The sequence below is a fragment of the Podarcis muralis genome, chromosome 8, assembly GCF_964188315.1.
Source record: "Podarcis muralis chromosome 8, rPodMur119.hap1.1, whole genome shotgun sequence".
Classification (NCBI taxonomy): domain Eukaryota; kingdom Metazoa; phylum Chordata; class Lepidosauria; order Squamata; family Lacertidae; genus Podarcis; species Podarcis muralis.
Genome location: NC_135662.1, coordinates 73,041,717 through 73,066,620, shown reverse-complemented (window position 1 = coordinate 73,066,620; position 24,904 = coordinate 73,041,717). Strand labels below are relative to the sequence as shown.

The following is a 24,904-nucleotide window of genomic DNA, read 5'->3' as shown; positions in this document are numbered from 1 at the left end:
TACATTTCACACACCCAATGACATCAGATAGTGATCAGATGGGCTTGTTGACTTTTATGCGGCACAAAAAGGAAGAGACAGTGAAATATTATTAGCTGGAGCCTGTCTCACAAGACATATGGTGATTTGCATAAACTCATATTTGCTCAACTGAGTATTGACTTATGCAGTATAGTTTTACTCTGTTCTCCTGCCTGAATTTCCAGTAGTGGAATCTGGAAGGCTTCCATCTTGGAAGCTGAAATGACTGCAGCACGCCGAGCTTAGGGTTTGGTCCCAACTGTTTCTCAAGTGTTGGATAGGAGAAAAGAAATTCTTGATAAAACATTGGGATATGGTTTGTTCCGTAACAAGGAACTTCAGACTCCACATTTGCCATTGTTCCAAATGTAAAGATTGGCCTTTTCTTCCTTGTTGAGGGAAAAGCCTGCAGCACACAGAGGCTTTCATATTGCCCTACATTAGTGGCCCCTAATCACAACATTTTTAAATCTAAAATGAAGAGCTGTTTACATTAAGGTGCCTTAAGTTGCTTGCACCTGTGGATGGAATTCCTCTGCTGCTGGAATTTGGACAGCAAGACAGCTGCTACAGCTTCCAGTGAGTTGGGGACTGATCCTGTTTTGAGACTAAGGTTGACAGCCTGTGTGCCTAGGTGGTTCCCACTGGCTCTACTTGTAAAACAAAACAAGTTATTTAAGGTCACCACTTAAGGTCACCACTTTAAAAAACTCAATCCTATCTGGAGTTAGCTCTGTCTAGCTAAAATCATTTCAGTGATTTTAGGTTTGCCTAACTCCAACAGGTCACTGAAGGAAACTGAAATTACAAAACCCTTAGGCTTCATGGCAATCAGAGTCTCCAAAAGACATATTAATGGAAGTGTAGGTGGGTTCCCAGGTGGCAAGACACAGCGATAACAGCAAGAACCTTTATTGAACTACGTAATTGGGAAACAGGGGCAAAGCAACTGCTTATATACATTCCTGAAAGCCTGGGCCACTCCCACTCCCAACATGATTGGCTGTCTAAATTTCCAAGCTGTGAATCACGACTCAGAGTTCAAGGGCCAATGGCAGAGGCCCAAATCCTGAAATGTTCTGTGATTGGACATCATGTATCGAATCAAAACACAGGAGCTCAGAATCCTTAGTCCAGACTCAAGCTCAGGCAAACACGGACCACTGTATACATCAGAAATATTATTATGAAAACTTCCTCAGTGACTCTGTGTTTAAGCAGATTCAGACAATTAGCCTGCTCCTCCCACCAGCTGGTGGTTATTTTCAATGCGTGGTTAAACAAATATGACACTCATTTCTCATTATTTATTTTTATGGTTAGTTAACCTTTTCTGAACCACTCACGGCTCCGTCTATGGTGCAGAGTCAGGCTTACACTTCCGCATATGACTCCAGAGATGTGCTACATACTTCCTGCCCTCTTCAAGAGTGACAAGACACAACTGACCCCAAAGAGCAGCTTTGGAATGGTAGGAACTCTGGACTAGACTTGTGGCATGCAGAAGGGACTCCTTCAACAGCATGAGTTTTAAAGGCTACAATGTTACAGTTGATTCATTGCCACAGTGGCTGAGTAAGATGGCATGAGCTTGACCGTACTGGCCTGTAAATGCAAGACAAGCCTGGAATCTGTTAGGAAGCGCATGGTTTGGAACCACTAAACCAGTCTGCTTAGCACTTGCTCTATTACGAAATGAGTGTAGGTTTGACCCACTGCTTTTCCCGGGAAAACATGCCGTTTCCTGCTGAATCAGAGCAAACATCAATCCACAGAAAAACCCATTGGCATCTGCTCTGATTCAGTGGTAAACAGTGGGTTTTCCCAGGGCAAAGCAGTTGGACGAATGGAAGTGTGGGCAAGCCCATGACCAGATCTCCTTTACACATAAACTGGGCAGTCCTATTTGCCCCTTGGTTGTTCAGCCCCCCCCCCCCCGGCTTTTGCCCTTTCAAAGCATGGTGAGCATAACTGATGCAAAGCACTTAAGGAGACACAGTATACAAAATACCCTTACAGAAGCAGCTTTGGACACAATCTGATGTGGGAAGCACTGTAACGGAGAAACATGGAGTACTATGGTGCCTTGGTGACACAGTTAAATCCTATGAAATGTGGAAGGTAACTCAGAGCTAGATACATGGCTGCCTTTCTTCTTTCTTCTTTAGGTGGCTGTCCAATTACCTTCACTTCTAGCTTTAAAGTCCCCTTATTTAGTGTTAAAGTAATACATTTTCAATTGGGTTCCTCCCCCCCACTCCCTTCCCCAACAGGCATGCATCATTGTTAATTGAGGGAATCATTTTTTAAAGAAGAAGGGGGGAAAAACACAAAAGCAAATGAGGAAAAAAAGCTCAACACCTTTTATCCCCAAACAAAGATTACATGCACAGCAAGTTGTAATCCTTGGCTTTGCAGTATTGCTTTACAGGGTTAAGAAGATAAATGTTCATTGCTTTTAATCCTCCCCATGATTTATGAGTCTCTGGGTGTCCTCACCCCCCCCCCACCCTGAGCATCTACAACTGTGTGCTGGTTCTGCCTGCTGTTTAAATTACAGAGACATCTATAAAGCAAATAGGGGATTGTTGTCCTACAACAGGGCAGCTTCTTCATGCCTCCCACAGCATTCCTCCAATCATAAGGAAGTGATTTATCTGTGTGAGTATTGCACGTTATGTTTGAGGGGATGGGGGAAGATTATCTCAAGAGTGGGTGGCAATATGATCCCCTGGATGATCACTTGTCATGCTAACTTGAAAGGAACATGACTGGGACAACAGCTGCACAAGCTGAAGAAAAACTCAGCTGAAACCGCCCAACTTCTATTGTTCCAGAACCCACTCTGCATTCTCAGCTACTGACAGGATAATTAAAGGCTAAGCAAGATTGGCCTGATGTAAAGGAACACACCAACACACACCAGCTCTTAATCGTACAATCTTATTCTGTGTTAGCAATGCTATCCATTCACACAGTTTTCTGCTGGTCCCAAAGAAAGCAACATAAGGGAGAACAGTGCCAGGTTTAGGGCAGAGTGAGTGGACCCATCCCCTGCACAGGGTGCTGAGCCGAGGGATCGCAAAATAGTGCACTTGGGAGCATGCACAGAACAGAAGGTAAGAAAGGGGAAGATGCTTTAACATAGTGTTTCTCAACCTTTTTCTGACAGTGGCCCCCTTCCGACCGTGTTTCCTTCCTGTGCCTCCCCTATAATGTGGAGTTCTATCCTCAATACCCCTTACAATATAGGGTTTCTTGTCAAATAGTGTGGAGTTTCATCCATGGCCTCCCTTGCAGGACTGGGGTGACCCCTTCCTTCACTGGCCCCTTAACATATCCAATAACAACAAGGTCTTTTTTATGTATTGTTATTCTCCTCCAACTTACACTTCAGACACTGCATTTGTTTGAACTTTAGCCTCACAGTTAGGACCATTGCCACGGCACAAATGTTGGCAGTACCTGTTCCAAAGCACCCTTCTATCTGCAGACTTTAAAGGAAGAAGGGAAGGAATGCTGTCAACAGCTCCCGTGCCCCAGCATCAAAAGCACACAAAAACATGCAGGCAAAACTCATTGTACAGTTGGATTCTGTAAGGAACAATTCAAGGAGAAAAGCGGCACACGGCTAATAAACAGGGGGAAGCCAATGATTGTCTTTCACTCCCTCGGAAACGCAGAGGTATGCTTCTGAAGTGAGATGCGTCCCATTTGACAAAAGCAGTGCCTTATAATTATGACAGGAAATGTACCATGAAAGAGCTCCGAGGAGAGGGCCATAGCTCAGTGGTAGAGTGCATGCTTTGCATCTGCAAGTTCCTTAGTTCAGTCCCTGCCTTCTCCATTTAAAAGGTTCTCTGGCAGCAAGGCCAGGAAAGATCACTGTCTGAGAATTCAGAAAGTCATTGCCAGTCACAAGGCAGCACGAGGCTAAATGAACCCATTGGTCTGATTCAGTGGTAGACAGTGCTGATGTTTATAAAGGAATTTGTGTCCTTTCAGAAATATAAACACCCTGTAAAAGGATGTTTTCCTCCAGGATATATATATATATATATATATATATATATATATATATATATACCTGAAGAAAACACATGGAACAGAGACATATTTACACCTGTTTCAAAAGGAACCAATCACTCGCATAGCTCTGCTGTAGTGTTCCTACTCTATACATACTTCCTGAGTTGAGACAGACATTTATGAACATTTATCACATCCTTTGTGCCATGGTAACCTCTGGAGCATGTGTATCTGGCATCAGGTTTATGACATTTTGTGAGAAGTACAAGCACCTGAATATATGACACACTGACACACACACAAACTAGGAGCAGAAAGGCATATTGGGCAAAAATACCAGGTGTGTTGGTGATTCTCACAAAATAGCCTTTGCATGGTGCAATCCATGGAATCCCAGCTCCAGGCTTCTGGCATTCATTTCCATTTTAGAGGGTATTGAGAAAATTCATTTTCAGTATAAATATTAAATAAATATTATTTAAAGAGAAAGGTCAGGATCCAAAGTAGCATGGATCAAGGCCCATGTTCTCTCCCATGCCACTTGTCAATTGCATTTGAAATGGAGACATTTGAAAAATATTTGTGATGTGGCATAAGGTGAGGGACCTGCCGTTGAACAGGTGTGGGGGTGTGCTGTAACATCTAACCAAGTGAGCACAAACCTTTGGAAACACCAAACAGAAGTGTCTACAAGCCAGCTGATATGTTTTAAAAAACCTTTTGTTTCCTACCTGCAAAAGTGATTTCACACCCAAGGTCCCAGCAGTACAGTTTTAACTCCTCACTCGACCGCAGTTGGTAAGGTTGATCTGTCAAAACAAATGCAAAAGAACTTATTAAAAACAGAAATAAAAAGTTAGCAATCTCCATTATTTCCATGGTGTACAGGCCCCGTGACCTGCATTCTGTGTTGGATTTGTCCATCCTTATGGGCCTTTCATGTATCTTTTTAGCATTCCTCCTAAAATGTTTCACTTATACCAGACTGCTTCCTGCCCCTGCTCATCTTCCTCAGATCTGGTTTTAGGAGAACATCTATTTAGCAACTAAAGACGTATGTACTCACCAACCCCGTTCTAACAGGATTTGGGCCATTCTTAATAAGATTTCCTTCTGTGATGGAACCCCTATTTGGGGACTTCCCTGGCTTTTTTTCTGGCCCACGTAGGACTAGTCTGGATAGTTGGCCTTGGTGAAGATTTGACGTTTTCTCCCCCCAAACAGTTTTTGATCTGGCCATTTTAAGTTGTATTTTAATCCTGTTTTTAAGTTGTATTTTAATCAATTGTTTTTATACTTGATTTTAGCCGCCCTAAGCCTGGTCTTGGCTAGATTAAAATTAAAATTAAATAATAAAATTAAATAAATAAATAAATTTTGCCTTGTTTGAAATTTCTTCATCCTTCCTTCATAATTGTTACATGTTCTTTGTTATGTATGAAGGCACTGCTAGGCCTTGATGCCTCCTTGAGCTGAGGAGATTCCTCTACTTAACAAGAGACTGGAAGGATTCTAAAATGCTCCAATGGTAAGGTTGGTGGGGTAATGTTGGTGGCTGGCAGGCAGCCAATCCCTGCTGAAATAGGGCCAGTGTTATAATTGGCTAATTGCATCATAAAGGTGACCTATCACAGGTGGTGGTGGGGTATTGCCTGGGCCAGCTTAAGGTATATATTCTGGGCCAAGTGCCCAATCATTCAATCTTGTGGTACCCTCCCTTCAGATGTCAAGGAGATAAAGAACTACATAACTTTTTGAAGACATCTGAAGGCAGCCCTGTATCAGGAATTTTAAAAATGTTTAATTTTACTATGTTTTATATATGTTGTAAGCTGCCCACAGTGGCTGGGGAACCCCATCCAGATGGGTGGGGTATAAATAATATCCCCACCCCTTGTTGCTGTAAGAAAACCATTTGAGCTTAATCCTGGTGCTCAGCTAGAAAAGAGAAAAAGAGAAAAAGCTATTTGCAGTGGTACCTCAAGTTACAAACGCCTCAAGTTACAAAAACTTCAGGTTACAAACTCCGCTAACCTGTAAGAGTTACCTCGATTTGAGAACTTTGCCCCAGGATGAGAATGGAAATTGTGTGCCAGCGGCGCAGCAGCAGCAGCAAGAGGTTCCATTAGTGAAAGCACGCCTCTAGTTAAGAACAGTTTCAGGTTAAGAACGGACCTCCAGAACAAATTAAGTTTGTAACTAGAGGTACCACTGTATGTGTGTTGTATGTGCGATATAACATTGTGCCACCAGATGGCGATTTAGAGTCCCATTTTTCTTTATCGTTCTACCCGGACACTGAGGTCCAGCGCCGAGGGCCTTCTGGGGGTGACTCACTGCGAGAAGCCAAGTTACAGGGAACCAGGCAGAGGGCCTTCTCGGTAGTGGCACCCGCCCTGTGGAACGCCCACCCTCCAGATGTCAAAGAGAGCAACAACTACCAGACTTTTAGACGACATCTGAAGGCAGCCCTGTTTAGGGAAGCTTTTAATGTTTGATGTATTACTGTATTTTAATATTTGGTTGGAAGCCGCCCAGAGTGGCTGAGGAAGCCCAACCAGATGGGTGGGGTATAAATAATAAATTATTATTATTATTATTATTATTATTATTATTATTATTATTATTATTATTATCTGTTTTCCCTGTTTAAATTAACAACACTTTAAACTGAAATGCTTCTTTCATATGTCTAGATCCAGCCTGGGTCTCGAGTCATGATTGAACCCACCAACATGTCATACTTTGCCTGAAAAAGTTCCTCCAATGTCCTCCGATATGTTATTCTTTGTCCATTTCTTTAAAAAGCTTACTATAAAAAGTCATGCCTGTATATTTCCTCTGGTTCTTGAAGAACATTGTACAGGGAACTAAGTAGTGCAACCACTGAAAATTCATGCAATAGAATGGAACATGCTTTATACTCCTATCTTCCCAGAACCTGTGAGGTGCTTCTAGTTATGGGACAGTGCCAAAGAGTGGTATGACCATACAAGCAGCAGTATTACGATACAAAGAGAGGTATTACCATACAAGCAGCAGTTATCTCTTGGTGTTTTCAGATGTTTTATGTCAACTGTTTTTCATTTATGGCAAGTTAAAGAAATAAGCATGCAATGAACGATATTACGGCTAGCCCTATAATGACCTTCTCAGATTGGAATCACATGCTGAAATTGGAAGGCTGCTTTGGACTAACATATCTTGGTGAAGTTACATGAAAAATAATGCAGTCAGAGCCCTGATATTTTTCTCAAGTTCATAGAAAAGCCATGCAGACACTTCATTTTAGCGAGGATAACTGCACCAAATGTCACTTAACTGAATACCCCTTAAAAGTTTGAGGTGAGTCTGCCGATGCTTGGTTCAAGCAACTGAGGAATTTTAAAGAAGAGAAAGTTCCAAGAAGACTAGAAAAAAATAACAGGGGTGTTCATCATGTTGTTTTTGTAGATGGCTGTGGCAACCTCAATAGAAATCTTCTTTTTAGGCTAGGTTTACAATAATTTTATAATTAAGGGTCTAAGTTCAAACTACATTGAACCGTATGAGATTATTTGTACTGGCTCTCCTGTTCTCTGATCGTATTTGCCCACAAATGCCTTGATTTAATAACAATTTTCAGAAATGACAACTTTTGTGTTCTTTTGAATGGCTTATTATTATTATTATTATTATTATTATTATTATTATTACCAATAACAAGGACATATTTTCAAGGAGTACCATCTCCCAACCCCCCAGGTGGGTTGTCCACAGTGATTTGTGGGTGTAAACGCTTGTTGAAGAGGAAATCTACAGATATTTCTAACATGGGAATACTGCAGGTTAGTAAATATTTATTGAGTAACATCTAGCCACGGAAGTGTAACAGTGAATGAGTAATATCATTCACGGTTTATCTTTCACTACTATTTGATACAATGTCAGCATATGAGGCCTGTTTTATAGGACTGTTAATAGTATAAAAAGCAGGCTACAAAAACAGATTAGGAACAATAGCAATTCAGCAGTAGTTTGCACAACAAAAACTAAATGCTCAGCATTTTGCTTGGAAAAGGTGATTTCGGCTAATATGTGCATTTAAAAAGAACACTCATGAAATCTTGCCTTAGGAGGTTACTGTAATTTCCCCATGCTTAGTTCCAAATATAACTGCATTCAGTCACAAATTTACTTATTTTTAAAGACCCAGACTGAGAGAAAAGACACAGTTTCGTTCATAATAAGATATGCAGTTGTCACAGTGTTGCTATCGACCGGAGAGACCTAGGCTGGTTCTAGAAACAGCAAAGGAACGATTCAGTTAAACGTGGACTACACTATGTGTTGAAAACCCATAAACTGCTGTGAGGGGAACAGCCTGATCCTACTGCTCCCTAGCAATCAATATTCAGAGTGTCTCTGATCCTGGAGGTAGCTGTCAGAGTTGCTTCAAGATCCTAGCTCACAGAGGATCACGCTAGCCAACGGTCATTAAGTAAAAGTCTTTATTGAGTTACAGTTTCCATTCTCAAGCTGCTGCGTGCAACTCTACGTCTAGTAGCTAGATCGGCGAAGCTCCGTCTGAATCTCCGCCCCTTGTACACCAACTTAATATCCTAGCCCTGCTCCACCTTTTCCGCCTGACTGTTCTTCTCTGGGTCCCTCTGCCCCCCTGGGTCTCTTCCTTCCGGGATTCTTCTGACGCTGACCCCCCGGACCCTCCTGTCTCCTTGCGCCGGGCTTTAGGACCCGGCTCCCTTTCCGGGCTGCCTACTGCGCCGCCTTCCTGTGCATTTGAACTTGGCGCGCGCGCCCAACCTTCCACCTTCCGTCTAACCGTCTCTTCGCTCCCAGATGGAGGTGTGGCCACCCCTGACTCGTGCCCTCCCTCCTGTTGTGAGCTGCCAGCGCTTGCCCCCTGGCTCCCTTCCTCTTCCCTGTTCTCTGGCGGTGACGCTGGTCCCGATCTCCAACTGCTCTCCTCTGAGTCCCCTCTGGCTCTATCTTCCTGGGGTGCCCCCCTAAACTCCCCCCTTGCCTTGGCCACTGGTGCTCCTTTCTGTGAATCCTCCGATTCACTGGAAAGACTCGGAGATCTCGGGTCGTCGTCATCACTCATCTTTTCTTCTGCCTCCTCCCCTTCGCTCTCTGTTTCCTCCCTTGCCCTTGCCTCTGCTCCTGAACCCCTGACAGTAGCATATAACTATAGTCACTGATCATCTTATTCTCCATGAATATCTGTAGATGGGATCATCTTAATAGATGGTCCTGGTTGCGAGCAGGGTCTCAACCTGGTTCCCCCCACCCTGGCGTGGGTGGAGCTATCACACACACGCCGGGGTGGCACCACAATTACCCAGGGCTATTGCCCAATCATTTCAAAGGTTGATAGTGGGGGAAAGTATAAAAGCAGTAGCACAACGTGTGCCAGGCTCCTGCTTCGTGTTGTAGCCACATGGGCAGAGTCTCAATGAATCTGTCTGATAACTTTTAAAATGGTATAAGACTTCATGGCTAATTCTTCAGGTTTGAAGTCCATATCGTGATATCAGTTTCATAATTTTTGACCTGGCAATATATCACAAATCATGATGTGTGCTAGGGTTGGGTGATATATTGTCGATATACAGTGGTACCTCTGGTTATGAACTTAATTCGTCCCAGAGGTCCATTCTTAACCTGAAATGGCTCTTAGCCTGAGGTACCACTTTAGCTAATGGGGCCTCCCACTGCCGCCATGCGATTTCTGTTCTCAACCTGAGGCAAAGTTCTTTACAGGAGGTACTACTTCCGGGTTAGCGGAGTCTGTAACCCAAAGTGTTTGTAACCTGAGGTGTATGTAACCTGAGGTACCACTGTATTGTGAATCATGGTGCATGTGTGTGGGCACCATGCAAAAATCACAATGCAGGAAAAACCGTGAAGCCAGCCAATGCCTCTACATAACTCCATCCTTATTTCAGACATTGTGATATATCCGTAAATCATGATGTTTAGCTGGTGATATACCACAATACTGAAGAACAGATCTTCCCCAGCCCTAACCACTCCCTCTCTGCTCAACAAATGATCAGTCTGGGGGTGGCAACCCCAACTTATAAGGATGCTACTCTGGAATGGCAACTCCATGCCTAGCATGCTGCTACTATATGGAACATTCATTGGCCAAACATTTCATGCAGGCTCTTACATGACACATGGAACAAATCAAACAATGTTGTGCTCCAAATTGCCATAGAATCATCAAATCATAGAATTGGAAGGGACCCTGAGGATCATCTTATCCAGCTGTTTTTGGACTACAACTCCCATCATCCCTAGATAGCAGGACCAGTGGCAGGGATGATGGGAATTGTGGTCCCAAAAAACAACTTGAGACCCAGTGATCCAGTCCAAACCAGGAATAAACCATTGTCCCATATGGGGATCAAACCTGCAACCTTGGCGTTATCAATACTATGCTCTAAGCAGCTGAGCTATCCATTGTCTGAGTACTTTCCTTACATTAAACATGAAGGCTTCCACTTGAAATGAATAGCGACAATATGTTTAAACTGGGTTCTTATTGTGGCATTCATCTCCTACATTAATGCTGGAACATTCTTGCTATTTTTGACTACTGTTAGCATGCAGCACAGGACCCCTTTTGATTCCTACTTGGCAACTTGAGTGGCTTCCTATTGTTATTGACTTCAAAGAAATGGAAACGATTTGTAATGTCATGTAAGGGCAATGTTTGCATACTGCAGAATGGATCAATTCATTAACTGGCTTTTTCTTGATTCCATTTGCAGCTGGGTTATTTGCTTTGTAGAGAAGGATAAAATGTATACCAAAAAAAATTTGGACTTTTAAAAACCATTTCAAGACGGCGTGCCTTGAATCTACTGAAAACTCAATATTATAAAAGAAACTGTGAGTGATGTTGTGTTTGTTATTTCATCAATAATGACAATATGAAAGAAAGCTCTCTGAAAGAAATGATCTAGAATATACACTGGAGCAATCCAAGTTTATCAGAACAATTCTCAAACACGGTGCATAATGGATGTATTGCTGTCAAATGAACACAGGAATTCTAAATCTTAAACTTTTGTATTTTGTCTTCCTCGATTTGTAATATAACGTTAAAAGTGAGCATGTAGAGTTATAGCTGGATATGTAACACATTAGCATATTTTGCCTCTGGTCTGGTGTTTCTAAACTGGAGGAAAACGGTAAAACAAATTTGGAAAACCTACATGTTTTGGAATGCTCCTCAGTTCAATTTAATACAAATACAGAAGGCAGACATCGCTTAGGACAGAGCATAAAGCAACATTTTGCACAAATTCACATTTGGCAAAATTTGAATTTGACTATTAGAGTTGCAAATCTTTTCAGCCTTTGCCTTTGAAGCTTCCCTAGGTCTTTTTGGTAACTGTGACATGCCTGGGGGATGTTGCGAGTCCTTTCTGCTCTCTTCTCACCCTTGGCACCCCATAGGGTCACTAGGTGAATGGAATTATGCTGTAATCCTGTATCCACTTACCTGGGAGTATGCCCCATTGAACTCAATGACACCTACTTCTGAGCAGACACAATTAAGCTTATGTTGTGAACAGCAGTTGTCTCAGTACCCCAGGTTTACCTTCAGGGCTAAAGGTAAAGGTACCCCTGACCATTAGGTCCTGTTGCAGATGATTCTGGGGTTGCGGCACTCATCTCGCTTTACTGGCCAAGGGAGCTGGCATAGAGCTTCCGGGTCATGTGGCCAGCATGACTAAGCCACTTCTGGTGAACCAGAGCAGCACACGGAAACGCCATTTACCTTCCTGCCGGAGTGGTACCTATTTATCTACTTGCACTTTGACGTGCTTTTGAACTGCTAGGTTGGCAGGAGCAGGGACCGAGCAACGGGAGCTCACCCCGTCAGAAGGTTGGTGGTTCGAATCCCCGCGACAGGGTGAGCTCCTATTGCTGAGTCCCTGCTCCTGCCAACAAGTTAAAATATTTTAAAATGGGGATTCAAACCGCCGACCTTCTGATTGGCAAGCCCTAGGCTCTGTGGTTTAACCCACAGCGCCACCCGCGTCCCTACCTTCAGGGCCAAACCCACCTAAAAACACTACCACAGTCAACAATCTTGCTGCTCTAACTGCTTACCATGATACAGCTGTGCTGCTTTTCATTTTCCATCTGCCCAGTTCCTTAGTGTCAGACAACAAACCCATGCAAAAGAGTGAGCACATGAGAAAGTGAAGTTAGAAGGAAATTGGAGGCCATTGGCAGAACCCTAAGGAAGTGCACAGAAAGGAAGTTTCCTGTACCCTATTCCTTATCATCTGTGACACCCCAAAATCTCTCCAGTGGGTTTTCTGGGGGTTTCTGTGGGAGGGGAGAATAACCCAAAATCGGGGTGCTTGAAGAAGCCAATATTTGTGTGATCTATTGTGAAATGACCTGCTCTGCACCTCCCTGCCCAATGTGTGCATTGAAATCCACTTGATTTTTCATTTCCCAAATGTTTGATGCAGTCCTCAGCTTAGAAAAAACTTAACCTACATACAAATGTTGTTTCTACTTCGTTGCAAACTTCTGCATGGTTTGTTCTTTTTAGTCGCAAAATAATGCAGAAATTAGATGGCAAGTTTTAGCAATTCGTAGTATTGAGATGGCAAAACACAATTTACTGAGTGTCACAGAAAGTGAATCATGCTCTTAATATACATAAAATTTAAATGCTCTTCAGATATAGAAAATAAAATAGCCAGTTGTTAGCTGATTCTATGAATATTAGTATTAAAAAATATGTAAAGCACTACCATCACCTGTAATCAGCCCATAACTGAGCCTTTCATTAATATAAATTGTGTATTCCTGCTGCTAATAGACCCAAGTAAAATTCACTTATTGGAAATGGCCATTTATTTATCATTTTGCATAACCCATCAGAAACATTATTATTAGGAAATTTAGTGACACAAATGAGCATGCTTTAAGAAAGCCCACTGCCAACAGAGCTCTAATGACCAATTTCATTTGCGGCGATAAAACTGGAGGAAATTTCCCTGCCTAATAATGGATGACCCAGTTTTCAACCCGAAGCATCTGAAAAGCTATCACACCTGAGCATTCTGAAAAACCAGAGCTGGATTTTTTGGCAGATTATCAAGACTACAGACAAATTATGGCAGTTAAGTAGGCATTTGTGGTTTCATTTTCTCATTGCTACCAAAAAATGGAATTTTGATTATTTTGTCTTAGAGGACTGTTGTTAGGACAAACAAGATAAAGATTGTCAATGAGCTTGCTGGTTGGATAAGAGATAACCATAGTGATGTTTGATGGAACAAATGATCATATTCCCTCTGAACCTAATGTAATAATGAAGGGTTTAAGACTGCAGCACTAACCTTATAATAATACATGCATATTGTAGGAAGAATTTCCTATATAGATCTTGTTGATACCCAGCTTATAGAAGCAACAATGATAACCTACCCAGTGCTATGAAATACAGCCCTCTGCACATACATTTTAGTTTGCATTTAAATCTGAACTTCTCAAATCCACACTTTCTGAAACAACATGAGAACTAAACACTACCATCCCTTGAAATTCACACTTACCCGAATTCTCCAGCCAAAGAATGTTTACAAACAGGCATATATTGGCGGGGTGGGGAATGTGTATATGAAAATATTAAGTGAAAATAGCATATGCAAATATTAGGAGAAGCTGTTTGCAAGAAAAGTGTACATTAGTCAAAGCTGCAGACACAATGTGCTTAGTAGGAGATATTCACACTAAAATGCTGAACACTCATAATGAGGGTGGTGAAAATGTAGCACATGCTCTCCATCAGTTCCCACATAATCCAGGGGGATCTTTCTGGCCTGCTTTCCCTCCTGCTTGATAGTTTGCTTGCCTTCCTGCCACTCCCTCAAGAAACAGCCTCTTTTTCTCTAGATTTCTGCTGCCTCTTCCTTCTCCAACTTCCTTCTGCATTTTGCAACATCTCACCAGTCCCAGCATTTCCAAAACAGCTTGTTTGAGCTGAGGCTACTCGCAAGTAAGCAGCTGATCTGGTGGATTCTGCATCTGATTTCCCAGACGGACATCTTAATTAATTGGGCATTTGTCCCCACCCACCCCTTTTGCCTTCTACTATTTCAGTGGCCTTTGGTGAAACAATAGCATTGGTGCAAATGCCTGTGTGATTGAACTCTGGTTCTATCGACCATGAAAAGTGGTGGCAGCCTGCATGGTTCCTGGTTCTCTCCATTTTATCCACACAACTGTTAAGGTGTGGGTGAACATATCAGACGACACAGCGATTCTTCAAACAGTGTTTATTCACAGACCAGAACAGAACTGAACTGAAGGGTTCAGCCAGCCTGCTTATATAGAGCTCCACTACAACGCAACTGTAACAACTTTCTGTAACTATCCAATCATTGAACGCCACTTTCAATCCCTTATTTGCATATGTGGACCTGAGTGAAAACTATCTACAGTATCCCCCTGCTGGCCCAGGGTGAGAACTTCAGTATATAACAACAACAACACCATGACGTAGAGAAGTCTGAGAGACTGTGACTGGCCCCAGATCACCCAGTGAGCTCCATGGCTGAACGGGGATCTGATCTCTGGCCTCCCAGGTCACAATCCAATATTCTAACTGCTACACTATAGTGGCTTTTTGTGCCCTCGTGTCTCCTCCACCTCTTGGCAATGTGTCATTAACTGTTTGGATGCAGAGGAATGTTAGGAGAAACCAGCTGGGAAACTCCCAAGGGAAGAAGGGTCAGAGCCAGGGGATTGGTGGTGGGACAATGATGAGTGGCCCGAAGAAGAAGAGGGACAAGACTGGGGGCAGGTGTCAGAAGCTGAAGAGGTAACAGGGCTTAGTGAGCGGGGCGAGTCTGTGACAGAGAGGAGTCCAGCTGGTGAAGAGGCTCCCCCTCCTGCCCCTGGTCTACAACCAGAACCAGGAGAGACATGAAGCAAGAGGAGCAGAGACAGGCACGCAGGTGCAGTCTCAGATTCCTTGGGGAAAATCCTGAAAATGACTTAGACAGCTGCAGGGAGGTGGGGACTGAAGAAGAGTTGCTGTGCTCATCAGGCCTAAAACTTCTGTGCAGATCCTGGTTGTTGTTGGTTTCTCTAATAAAGAGTTAACTCCACTTACTTCATGTGATTGACTGCTTGCTGGCTCGCTCCTGACAAAATGCTTAGTACTACAAATATGTGAAATGACATCACTTTACTGTGAGTTTCACCACACCCACAATAGCAGGCCGATGAAGTGGAGTGGGCTTGGAGCAGTGACAGGGCATGTGATGAACTAGACATTAAAAGGGAAGAAATTAAAAGGTGAGTGGTTCCTATAATATCTCAGTATTTTCCATAGCTATCCTGTTTGAAATGTCTCTCAGTAAAAATGAGTTTTTCGTACCGTCCTTACTCTGGTCTATGTAATAACCATATGGATTATTTCGTATTAAGATATATCAGCATAAGATTTCCAATTAATTGTGTGCTTTGCACACATCCAGAAATTCTAAAGGCTATAATTTCCCAAAGAAAAGAGAAAGCACAATATTACTTTTCCTCCCTCACTATATTTGATAAAAATGGAATTTGAAGGCTTTGATCACAGGCTGATATTATATTATTTATATTCATAAGAAAATAGCTGTAACCAAGCAGAAAATATTGTTTGGCCAAAAGGAATGCTTTGTTTGTGATTGTTTCTAGCTTAGATTAATAATAATAAAAATCTATACAATCTTATCACCAGCCTTTGAGTGTATTCTTCCCCTCCTGCTTATGGTTCACAGAAACTGATCTTTCTGCCTCAGCATTTACACACTAGCAAGAAATTTACCAAATGATGAATAGATTTATTTATTTTTTACCTCATATAAACAGATATGCACACTGGGTTGTTGTTAGACTGTTTTTAGATTCAAGGGAAGAAATTTCATAAATCAAGCCTGTGTAAATTAAGCTGTTATAAAGTTGGGCAGCTGGGATAGCTCAGTCTGTAGAGTGTGAGACTCTAAATCTGAGGGTTGTGGGTGTCAGGAGTTCAGCCTGCACTCGAGTAGGACCCTGGAGGAGAAACATGCCCAACTGGCATGTTCTCCCCCTCCTGGTCTTTCATTCGGGAGCTTCAAAAGCTTTCTTCAGCCTGAACATCACAGTGATCGATGCCAACCAACACCAACACACTTAGGGATCAGCAGAGTTTGTGCAGTTCCATAACAGACCTCAGCAACTCAGCATTTTGGCTAATCTACTTTATTTACATATAAACACACAGGGAGCACTGCAACATGGCTCCCTCTCTCTCTCTAGCATCAGACAGCAAAGAGAAAAAGAACAAAGGACAATAGTCCCACTTCATGGAACACAGTAACACAAGCATCCTGTCTCCGTCACTTCCCACTCTGTTTAGTCAAAACATACACTGTCATGTGAAAGACAACAATCCCATGACTGCAATCACAGAACAGGAATTCTAACAGTGGGTTCAAGCCCCACCTTGGGCAAAAGATTCCTGCATTGCAGGGGTTGGACTAGATGACCCTTGGGTTCTCTTCAAACTCTATGATTTTATGAAAGTTACACCAGAGCCAAGTGCTGTCTATCAGTGAAGCTACCACTGGCTCCTCAAGGAGTTCTGAATTTCTCTAGCTATCCACCATACATTGCATAAAACAAAATTTAGAGTCAACTGGAGTTTTCTCCACAGAGTTTTCCAAAAGTAAGACTGAGGAAGAGTTACAGTGGAAATATTACTCACGGTACTTTCATGTTTCTCCAGCTGAACCTGAACAAAAGTTCAGCCCACACGTCAAAATTCTACACAATGCACACACATGCACACCTCTTGAACTCTTTTTGTTCTCCAGAGATGTCCAATGTTTTCCATTTCTTTTACCTTAGCTATGATGTTCCTAAGGTAATATTATGTCGTTCTTCTGTAGAAAAGAGCCAATTCTTAAACGTGCAGTGCTGTTTGTGCAGTGCTTTGTTAGTTTTTTGTTCGGGTTTTTTTGTTTTGTTTTGTTTTGTTTTGTTTTGTTTTTTGCTAAGGTGCTTACTGTATGAAATGAAAGTGGATGGAAAATCACACTCCTGGAAAGAAATAGAATGATGTTTTGTTTTTTATCTCTGCAATTCGGAAATCCTTAGGCAGTTGCTGCTAATAGAAATCATTCATTTTCTGTGTATTAATTCTGGAGTACATAAAAACAATGTCACATGCCTCCAGACCATAAAGAAAGTCACTGCAGTCCAGGAGGTTTATTAACATTTATATGGGGAGCTTATAAAATTGGTAACATGTTATCTAACCAGGATACACACAGGCCTCAATAGATGCTGGATTAATTAATTCCCCTTGGCATTTTTCTCTAGACTCAAAAGTAGTATTCCAGTGCTGGTTATTTCTACCTGCCTGGGGCTAACTGTCATACTAACAAGGAGGGGAACTTCATGTTGAACTTTGTAGCCCACCTCTAACTTTTCTTACAAGTCACTTATTTGGGGAGCTTATTAGTAAATAGTCCTGAAGCAAGGATGACCTGTCACCTAACATTATAGAATAGATTCAAGACTTTTAAAAAGTTGTGATAGAAGAAAGGAGTGTTGAATATAGCAGAAATCAAAAGAGCTGCAATAACCGAGAGATCCAATCTTTCCAAATAAATTTGACGTCTGCAGATAGCTAGATAGATGATAGATAACGAGAGACCAAATGACCTTGAACACAGGAGTGGTAGTGAGTTCTTTTCCCCTCCTCTCCCTTCTCTCTACCCAGGGATTAGTTTGCTTCTTCCTGCCTTGGGATCTCTGTGGTCCTTTCCAATCCTGCAAACAGCACACTGGCAAAGCAGACCCCTGCAGATAGTGAGTGGAGGGTTCGGTTCTGCTCAGTTTGACTGCAGCATTCAAAGCAAAACAATTTTAGAACCATCATGCTAAACTGGGTGACTAATAATAATAATAATAATAATAATAATAATAATAATAATTTATTATTTATACCCCGCCCATCTGGCTAGGTTTCCCCAGCCACTCTGGGTGGCTCCCAACCGAATATTAAAAACACGATAAAACATCAAACATTAAAAACTTCCCTAAACAGGGCTGCCTTCAGATGTCTTTTCAAAGTAAGATAGTTGCTTATTGCCTTGACATCTGAGGGGAGGGCGTTCCACAGGGCAGGCGCCACTATCAAGAAGGGCCTCTGCCTGGTTCCCTGTAACATCACTTCTTACAGTGAGGCAACCACCAGAAGGCCCTAAGCACTGGACCTCAGTGTCCAGGCTGAATGATGGGGGTGGAGCTGCTCTTCAGGTATACAGGACCGAGGCCGTTTATATCAAACTGGATAGAGTGACAGTATCTTCAGAGGCATTAAAATCAGTGCAGTTAGGAACATTTTGTTCCATCATCTTAAATGAAAATTTGTTTGGGGTCCATGTTCATAGCTGTCAAGCGTCCCTTATTTGGCAGGACAGTCCTTTATCCCTGTGCCATGTCCCGCTGCTGTCCCTTATTGATGATGTCCCTTAAATAAGCTACTGAAGGTAATGGGGCCCTTTCTATGTCCAGCTGTCCTTTGTCAACAACAAATTGTTGCTGTTTTTTTGTGTTGAATATATGCTATATGGTAATTTATGGACCTAATAGGTATCTAAAGCCATTTGCACGCAACAAAATAGGTATTTTATCAAAGTAATTGTTGATCTCTTATTTTGGCTGCTGATCCCTTATTTTTGAGGCTGCTGGTCCCTTATTTTCAAATCTGTAAGTTGACAGCTATGCCCATGTTGCCTTTCAAGTTGGCCTTATGAGATTCCCATCCTCGCAGCCAGAGTGCGTGTCAACGTGGTTAGAACAAATGTAGCAAACAGCAGGCGTCATCTACACTTTCAGTATATGCTTGCTTGGAGCCACAGTTTCCATCTAATCCACATTAGCGATTACTACTGCGTGCTCTTCCAATATGCGCTTTTAGAATATGAGGCCACGAAGGTCAGGGATTATGTTACCATTGTGTACATGGCTGGTGGGTCTTGAGTTGTCTTGTCGAGTCCAATGCACTTGTGACATGTCCATTAGCACTCAATAAATCTCCAGTACATTAATGCTTGTGCAGGGGGGGGGCACAGTCTACAATCAAACTGAATTATTAGCCTGCCATAAGGAAAGATCAAAGGGCCAAGAGCATCAATGCCTGCAAGGCAGGAATTGAATTAAGTATGGCATACACAGATGACAAGCTAGCAAACCATATTACATGCTACAGCTAAGTTGCTAATTTTGTTCTGTCAAAATAGGTAACACAGAATGGCATTTCATAAACTGGTGCATATATCTTTGAATTTATACTTTAAAGCACAATGTTGGTGGCTTTAGTACCTGGTAGAAGCATGGTAGAAGCTTCTATTATAGTAGCTTGGAATGCCTGAAGTCTTAAATCTATGGTTTGATTAGCCTGGAAGTCAGTCACACCCTCCCAACATTTAACAGGTAATAAAAAAGGAATCCTCTTGTCTACCTTCAATTATCCTCCTCCCCCCTTCAAACCAGGGAACATTGCTTGAGTTCCCACACCTCCCAAACAGTCATGCATTATTGTATGTTGTTTGCCATATTTCAGTTAGTCTAAAACATTACTCTTTAACTAGTCAGAACAAACACATGGTGCAAAAATAAAAAGTGGGTCCCTGAATACATGTTTGGGCAAAAGATGGATTACTTGCCCACAGAGGGTGAGGACTATTGGTTGACAAATAGCCCGTCCTATCCCTAAACCAATTTAAAAACAGGGAAAGAACTTGTTCTTTTGGTTAAATATATATTACGAAAAAGTGTGACTGACCCATTACAAACCCTGTTCCTTCATTATTTCATTGTCTGTTTCAGGGTTTGTGGGATGTTAGAGGAGGGATAATACCTCTGGTGGGGGACAGATTGTGCCTCTTCTTGAGAAGTTGGCCCACCTATGGTTCCCACCCTGGACTCAGCTCTCACGAGTGGCTCCTAAAGACTGTCAGCAAGTGACAGAGGCCACACCTCAGGAAACAGTTTCAACTGGCCAGCTAAACCAGGTGAGGGTAGCTAATGGGTCTCAAACCTTCGGTGAGCTAGGGACTTTACCTTCATTCAAAGACAGGCTCCAGCAGATTGAGCGGATGAGACCAATACTGGGTCCAATGATCAATAAGCAGCTTCTGCATGTGCTGTAGAGGGAAGTGAGGGACCGATGGGGTTCATCAACCACCAAGAAAGAAAGTTCTGATCCTAAACCTCTGCTGCCTTGTAGGAGTAATCCCTACACAAATCAGGAATGGAGTCCCTTCGATGGTTGGATTGCACCTCGTACACCTCCTTCCAGCAACTTCTGCAGCCAAGCTGGTGCCAAATGTATTGGTCTGCTTTCCTTTGGACCATATCAGCAAGGCCAATAGTGGAGTCTCGTGGTCTGGGCAGCCCAGGACCTCCAGACACAATGTGTAGGCTTGCGCTCCAGGGAGGTCACTTCAGTGCTGTTAATGCAGCGGTTTGACTTCAGAGCTGGAGGTGCACTCCATTGTCTCTAGAGATAAATTGATCCCAAAGTTTCCATTACCCTGGCCTTTGATGTCTGATATAAACAACACCACCATCAACAACACTCCACAACGATTTTGGATGTGTTCACGCTACATTTGCTTCCAGGTTCTTTAGAGACAATATCTGGCTGCCTCTCTCCCCTCAAAGACTTAAACACTTGTTGAAACCTGATTGGGTAGACAACTTAGGAAATGCAACTCATCCCTCCACAATCTCTCCAAAAAGGCAAAAGAAGGACAGAGCTTAGGGCTGTTACTGCCATGCAGCAGGAGGAAACACGATAAAGGCAGGAATGTGTCTGAATTGTGCATAAAGTCTTTTTAATGAGCTGGCCCTAGCAGAAACGAGATGTCATTTTGGACCCTCTTTAGGTGTAGGTGTGGGAGGAGGGAAATGTCATTATTTGAACTTTCCTTGCCAATTTTTCCTGGAGTAGGCGCAAGTGAACCTAAGGGCTACTCTTGATTTTGGGTTTTGTTTTGTGGGTCTATTGCAATGACACAATAGCAATGCGTTAAAGGTGGATTTATACTGGACCATCCACACACCATCCCACTGTGTTAGTTTTTCTGCAGTGCTTCTGCAATTTTATTGCATTATTGCCATCTAGAAGGGCACTCTTGCACTAGAGTGCAGCAAAAGCAGCACATACACACAAAAACAAACTAGAAGATTTGTGGTATGAAAAGTTACAGGATTTCAACAGGAAGTTATAGGACACACATCAATCGGAAAGAAAAGCACTTTGTCAACCCCATCTTTTGCAGGTGCGAGGGGACGCGGGTGGTGCCGTAGTCTAAACCACCAAGCCTCTTGGGCTTGCCAATCAGAAGGTTGGTAGTTTGAACCCCAGCGATGGAGTGAGCTCCCATTGCTCTGTCCCAGCTGCTGCCAACTTAGCAGTTTGAAAGCATGCCAGTGCAAATAGATAAATAGGTACCACTGCTGCAGGAAGGTAAACAGCATTACCGTGTGCTCTGGCTTCTGTCATGGTTTTATGTTGTGCCAGAAGTTGTTTAGTCATGCTGACCACATGACCCAGAAAGCAGTCTGTGGACAAATGCCACCTCCCTCAGCCTAAAAGCGAGATGAGCGCCACAACCCCATAGTCGCCTTTGACTGGACTTAACTGTCCAAGGATCTTTTCTCTTTTACCTTTGTAGGTGCAAACAGTATTGAAAGCAGGATTGCATACAATTGCCCCAATGCCCTCATGAGCACAAATAATCATGAATGTAGTATAAAAAGGATTTCGGGAGGGGCCCTGAGTAGTCAAGAAAGATATTGAGAGTGTTTGGGACACAGCAGAGAAAAGAACACCAGGAGCAAAGGACAGACGGTCACACAACCAGATGGTAGAGTGTCACAGATATTATTCACCTCTGGTGGGTTTGTAATAATGCTCAAAATTACAGGCTGCAGATACATAGGCACTTTGCTCTCATATTATAGGAGTTGTAATCAGGTCACATCCACTCACTTGAGTCATTAAAATAAGAATGAGGATAATTATCAACCCCCTGCCCCAACCAGATTACTTGCTCCAATAAACCATCTAGGTTCAACAGTTGTCCATTTACAACATTGGAATATGATCAACTTTCGTTACGGTTAAGGAAGAGTTGATGGAAGTCCAAATATGATAAAAATGGAGATGTTAAGAGTTATACTCCACTCTCTAAATGCAGTTGGAAGTATCATTGGAAAGGAAAGTGTAATTTTATAAATATAGCTCTGCCACATTTCCTAGAGTAATGAAAAATATGAAAATATGAAAATATGAAAAAATAAATATATGTTGGAGAGATGAATGGGCATGATAATCAGGTCCTCATAAGTATAGGCTGCTTGTTGTTTTGCCAAGGAATCTGAAGTGGAGGGTGAGACTTTTTTTAAAAAAAAAGTCCAAACCTTTCAGACAGAACTGTAAGAAGTTTTGCCAACTTTGAAAGCAGGCTCTGTAGTTATGACCATGACAAAACCTTGATGTGTTGGCATTAGCAGGCAAGAATGCTTATTTTCATGCCGTGAAAGCCTTTGTGTTATGATTTCTATGCATCCAGCTGTTGTTAACGGCAATCATAGCTGCATTCTAGGGCAGGGCTAGCCAGCACAGTGCCATTTGTCCACAGTTTCCATCATCCCTCATCATTGGCCAAGATGGCTGAGGCTGATGGGAGTTAGAGTCTGACAACATCTGGAAGGTACCGCATTGACTACCTCTGTCCTAGTTAAAATGGTGTACAACAGACACTAGGTGAAAGACAGCAAGGGCCTCAGGGGTGTGTGTCCCAAATGTCTTCACACAGTGAAGCAGGTGGCGCTTTGGTCTAAACCACTGAGCCTCTTGGGCTTGCCGATCGGAAAGCCAGTGGTTTGAATCCCCGCCATGGAGTGAGCTCCTGTTGCTCTGTCCCATCTCCTGCCAACCTAGCAGTTTGAAAGCACACCAGCGCAAGTAGATAAATAGGTATTGCTGTGGAGGGAAGGTAAACGGCATTTCTGTGCACTCTGGCTTCTGTCACGGTGTTCTGTTGCTCCAGAAGTGGTTGAGTCATGCTGGCCACATGACCTGGAAAGCCATCTGTGGACAAATGCCCGCTCCCTCAGCCTGAAAGTGAGATGAGTGCCGCAACCCCATAGTTGCCTTTGGCTGGACTTAACCATCCAGGAATCCTTTACCTTTACCTTCACACAGTGATTTACATACACAGGCTCACCCTTCTTGCCTGGGTCCACAGGAGCTTACACTAGTCAGACAACAGCACATTTAATAAGTGGTCTGAAGGGAATGTGCTACATATTTACAATACTCTCCATGAAGGAATCCGAAGGTTGTTCTAAGCCATATTCATCTTTAGACAGTGCAATCCAACTCCCATTCTTGTTCTTTTATCCCGCCCAACCACTCCACTGTGTAATTTAATGTATCTACCGATTAGACACTTCAGACTCTCAGAAGCAGAGCTAACAGAAAAACAAACCCAATTAGTTGAATATCAAACATTCATTGCACAATTTATTGATAGCGGCCTGAAGTATATAAAAAAAGATACACGATAACTTCGTAAGTCAAGTTTCATTACAAAGTCCCTATCTCTTCTCTGCTTTATGGTGTTGGATTCTCACCCCCCCCCCGCCCTTCGCCAGAGTGCAAGGCAAGTATCTGAAAATAAGATGGGTTGGCAAGCTGCCAATGCCCTGTACCAGCTGCACTGCCAGGTGGGACATTATGCTGTTTGACAGAAAAACCGCTGCTCAAGTGCCTATTTCCATTGTTTGCTTGCAGCAGGAGGTGTGATTTTTTTGAAGGGTTAGTGAGTAAGTTAGCAGCAATTAATCCTTGTGTCAGGCAAGACTGCAGTTGCAAGCCTTGTTAGTGACTGCTAAAAAGCAAAACAAACCCAAAACCACAATGCCTTGTATTCCTCAATTCCTTTGGGTTTCAAGTATGATTAAGGGTAACACTTTCCTCTCATGCTAGTGAAGAACCCACAGTGAGAAATGCATAGGCTGTTATGGGACAAGGAACATGTGCAAATTGCCGTACGAAGCTACATAACCTTAGGCCTGAGATGGACTCTGTCTGCTAAAGAAAAAGGCCAGTTTCACTTATCCAGTAATCCCACAGTGCAAACATATTTTTCTAGAAAAAAAGGTATCGGAACTCACCATGAACGCCTCGCTTGTTCTCATAATGGCAACAGTGTCCACCTGAGAAGTGCCAGAACTGAGTTCCAGTGAGTTCTGGCTGAAAAAAGCCCTTGGTCTATAAATCGACATAACCAACATGGTGGACCCACTCCTCTGTTGTTGCTGGACCACAGCTCCCATAATCCCTGATCACTGGCCACATTGGCTGGGCCTGATGGGAGTTGTAGTTCAATAATATTTGGAGTGCACCATGTTGGGTACCAGAGATAAGTCATGCCCACATTTCAGGACATGTTGTTGTTTTTAACATATGTTGACCTGCTTTTTAAAGTTACCCTAGCAGGCTTTATGTATTATTAAAAATTAAAAAAAACCCCAGATATAAAGCAACAGTTGGCAGAGCATAAATAAAAAGGAAAATGATTTATTCTTTCATCCCTAATCAGGTTTCATTGGTTTTCCTATGAGAAGCTCTGCTTCTGTTGTAGCAATCTTGCCTACTGTGTAAAGTGGCTTTCTATGTCCCAAACTTATCAGTAGTAATTCTGCACTTTTTTTTGCTTCTCCCGCAGCTCAATCTTCTTCACATTCAATGCAA

The 24,904-nt window shown here is 42.6% G+C and overlaps 1 protein-coding gene across 1 annotated transcript in view; it reads right to left on the bottom strand.

Annotated features, from left to right (window-relative positions):
- Nucleotides 1-24,904, bottom strand: part of CDH12 (cadherin 12) — a 688,633-nt gene that overhangs the window by 468,790 nt on the left and 194,939 nt on the right. Inside the window, exon 2 of the mRNA XM_077933347.1 lies at nt 4,782-4,859. The gene's annotated coding sequence lies outside the window, so the exon portion shown is untranslated. The remainder of the gene's footprint in view (nt 1-4,781; nt 4,860-24,904) is intronic.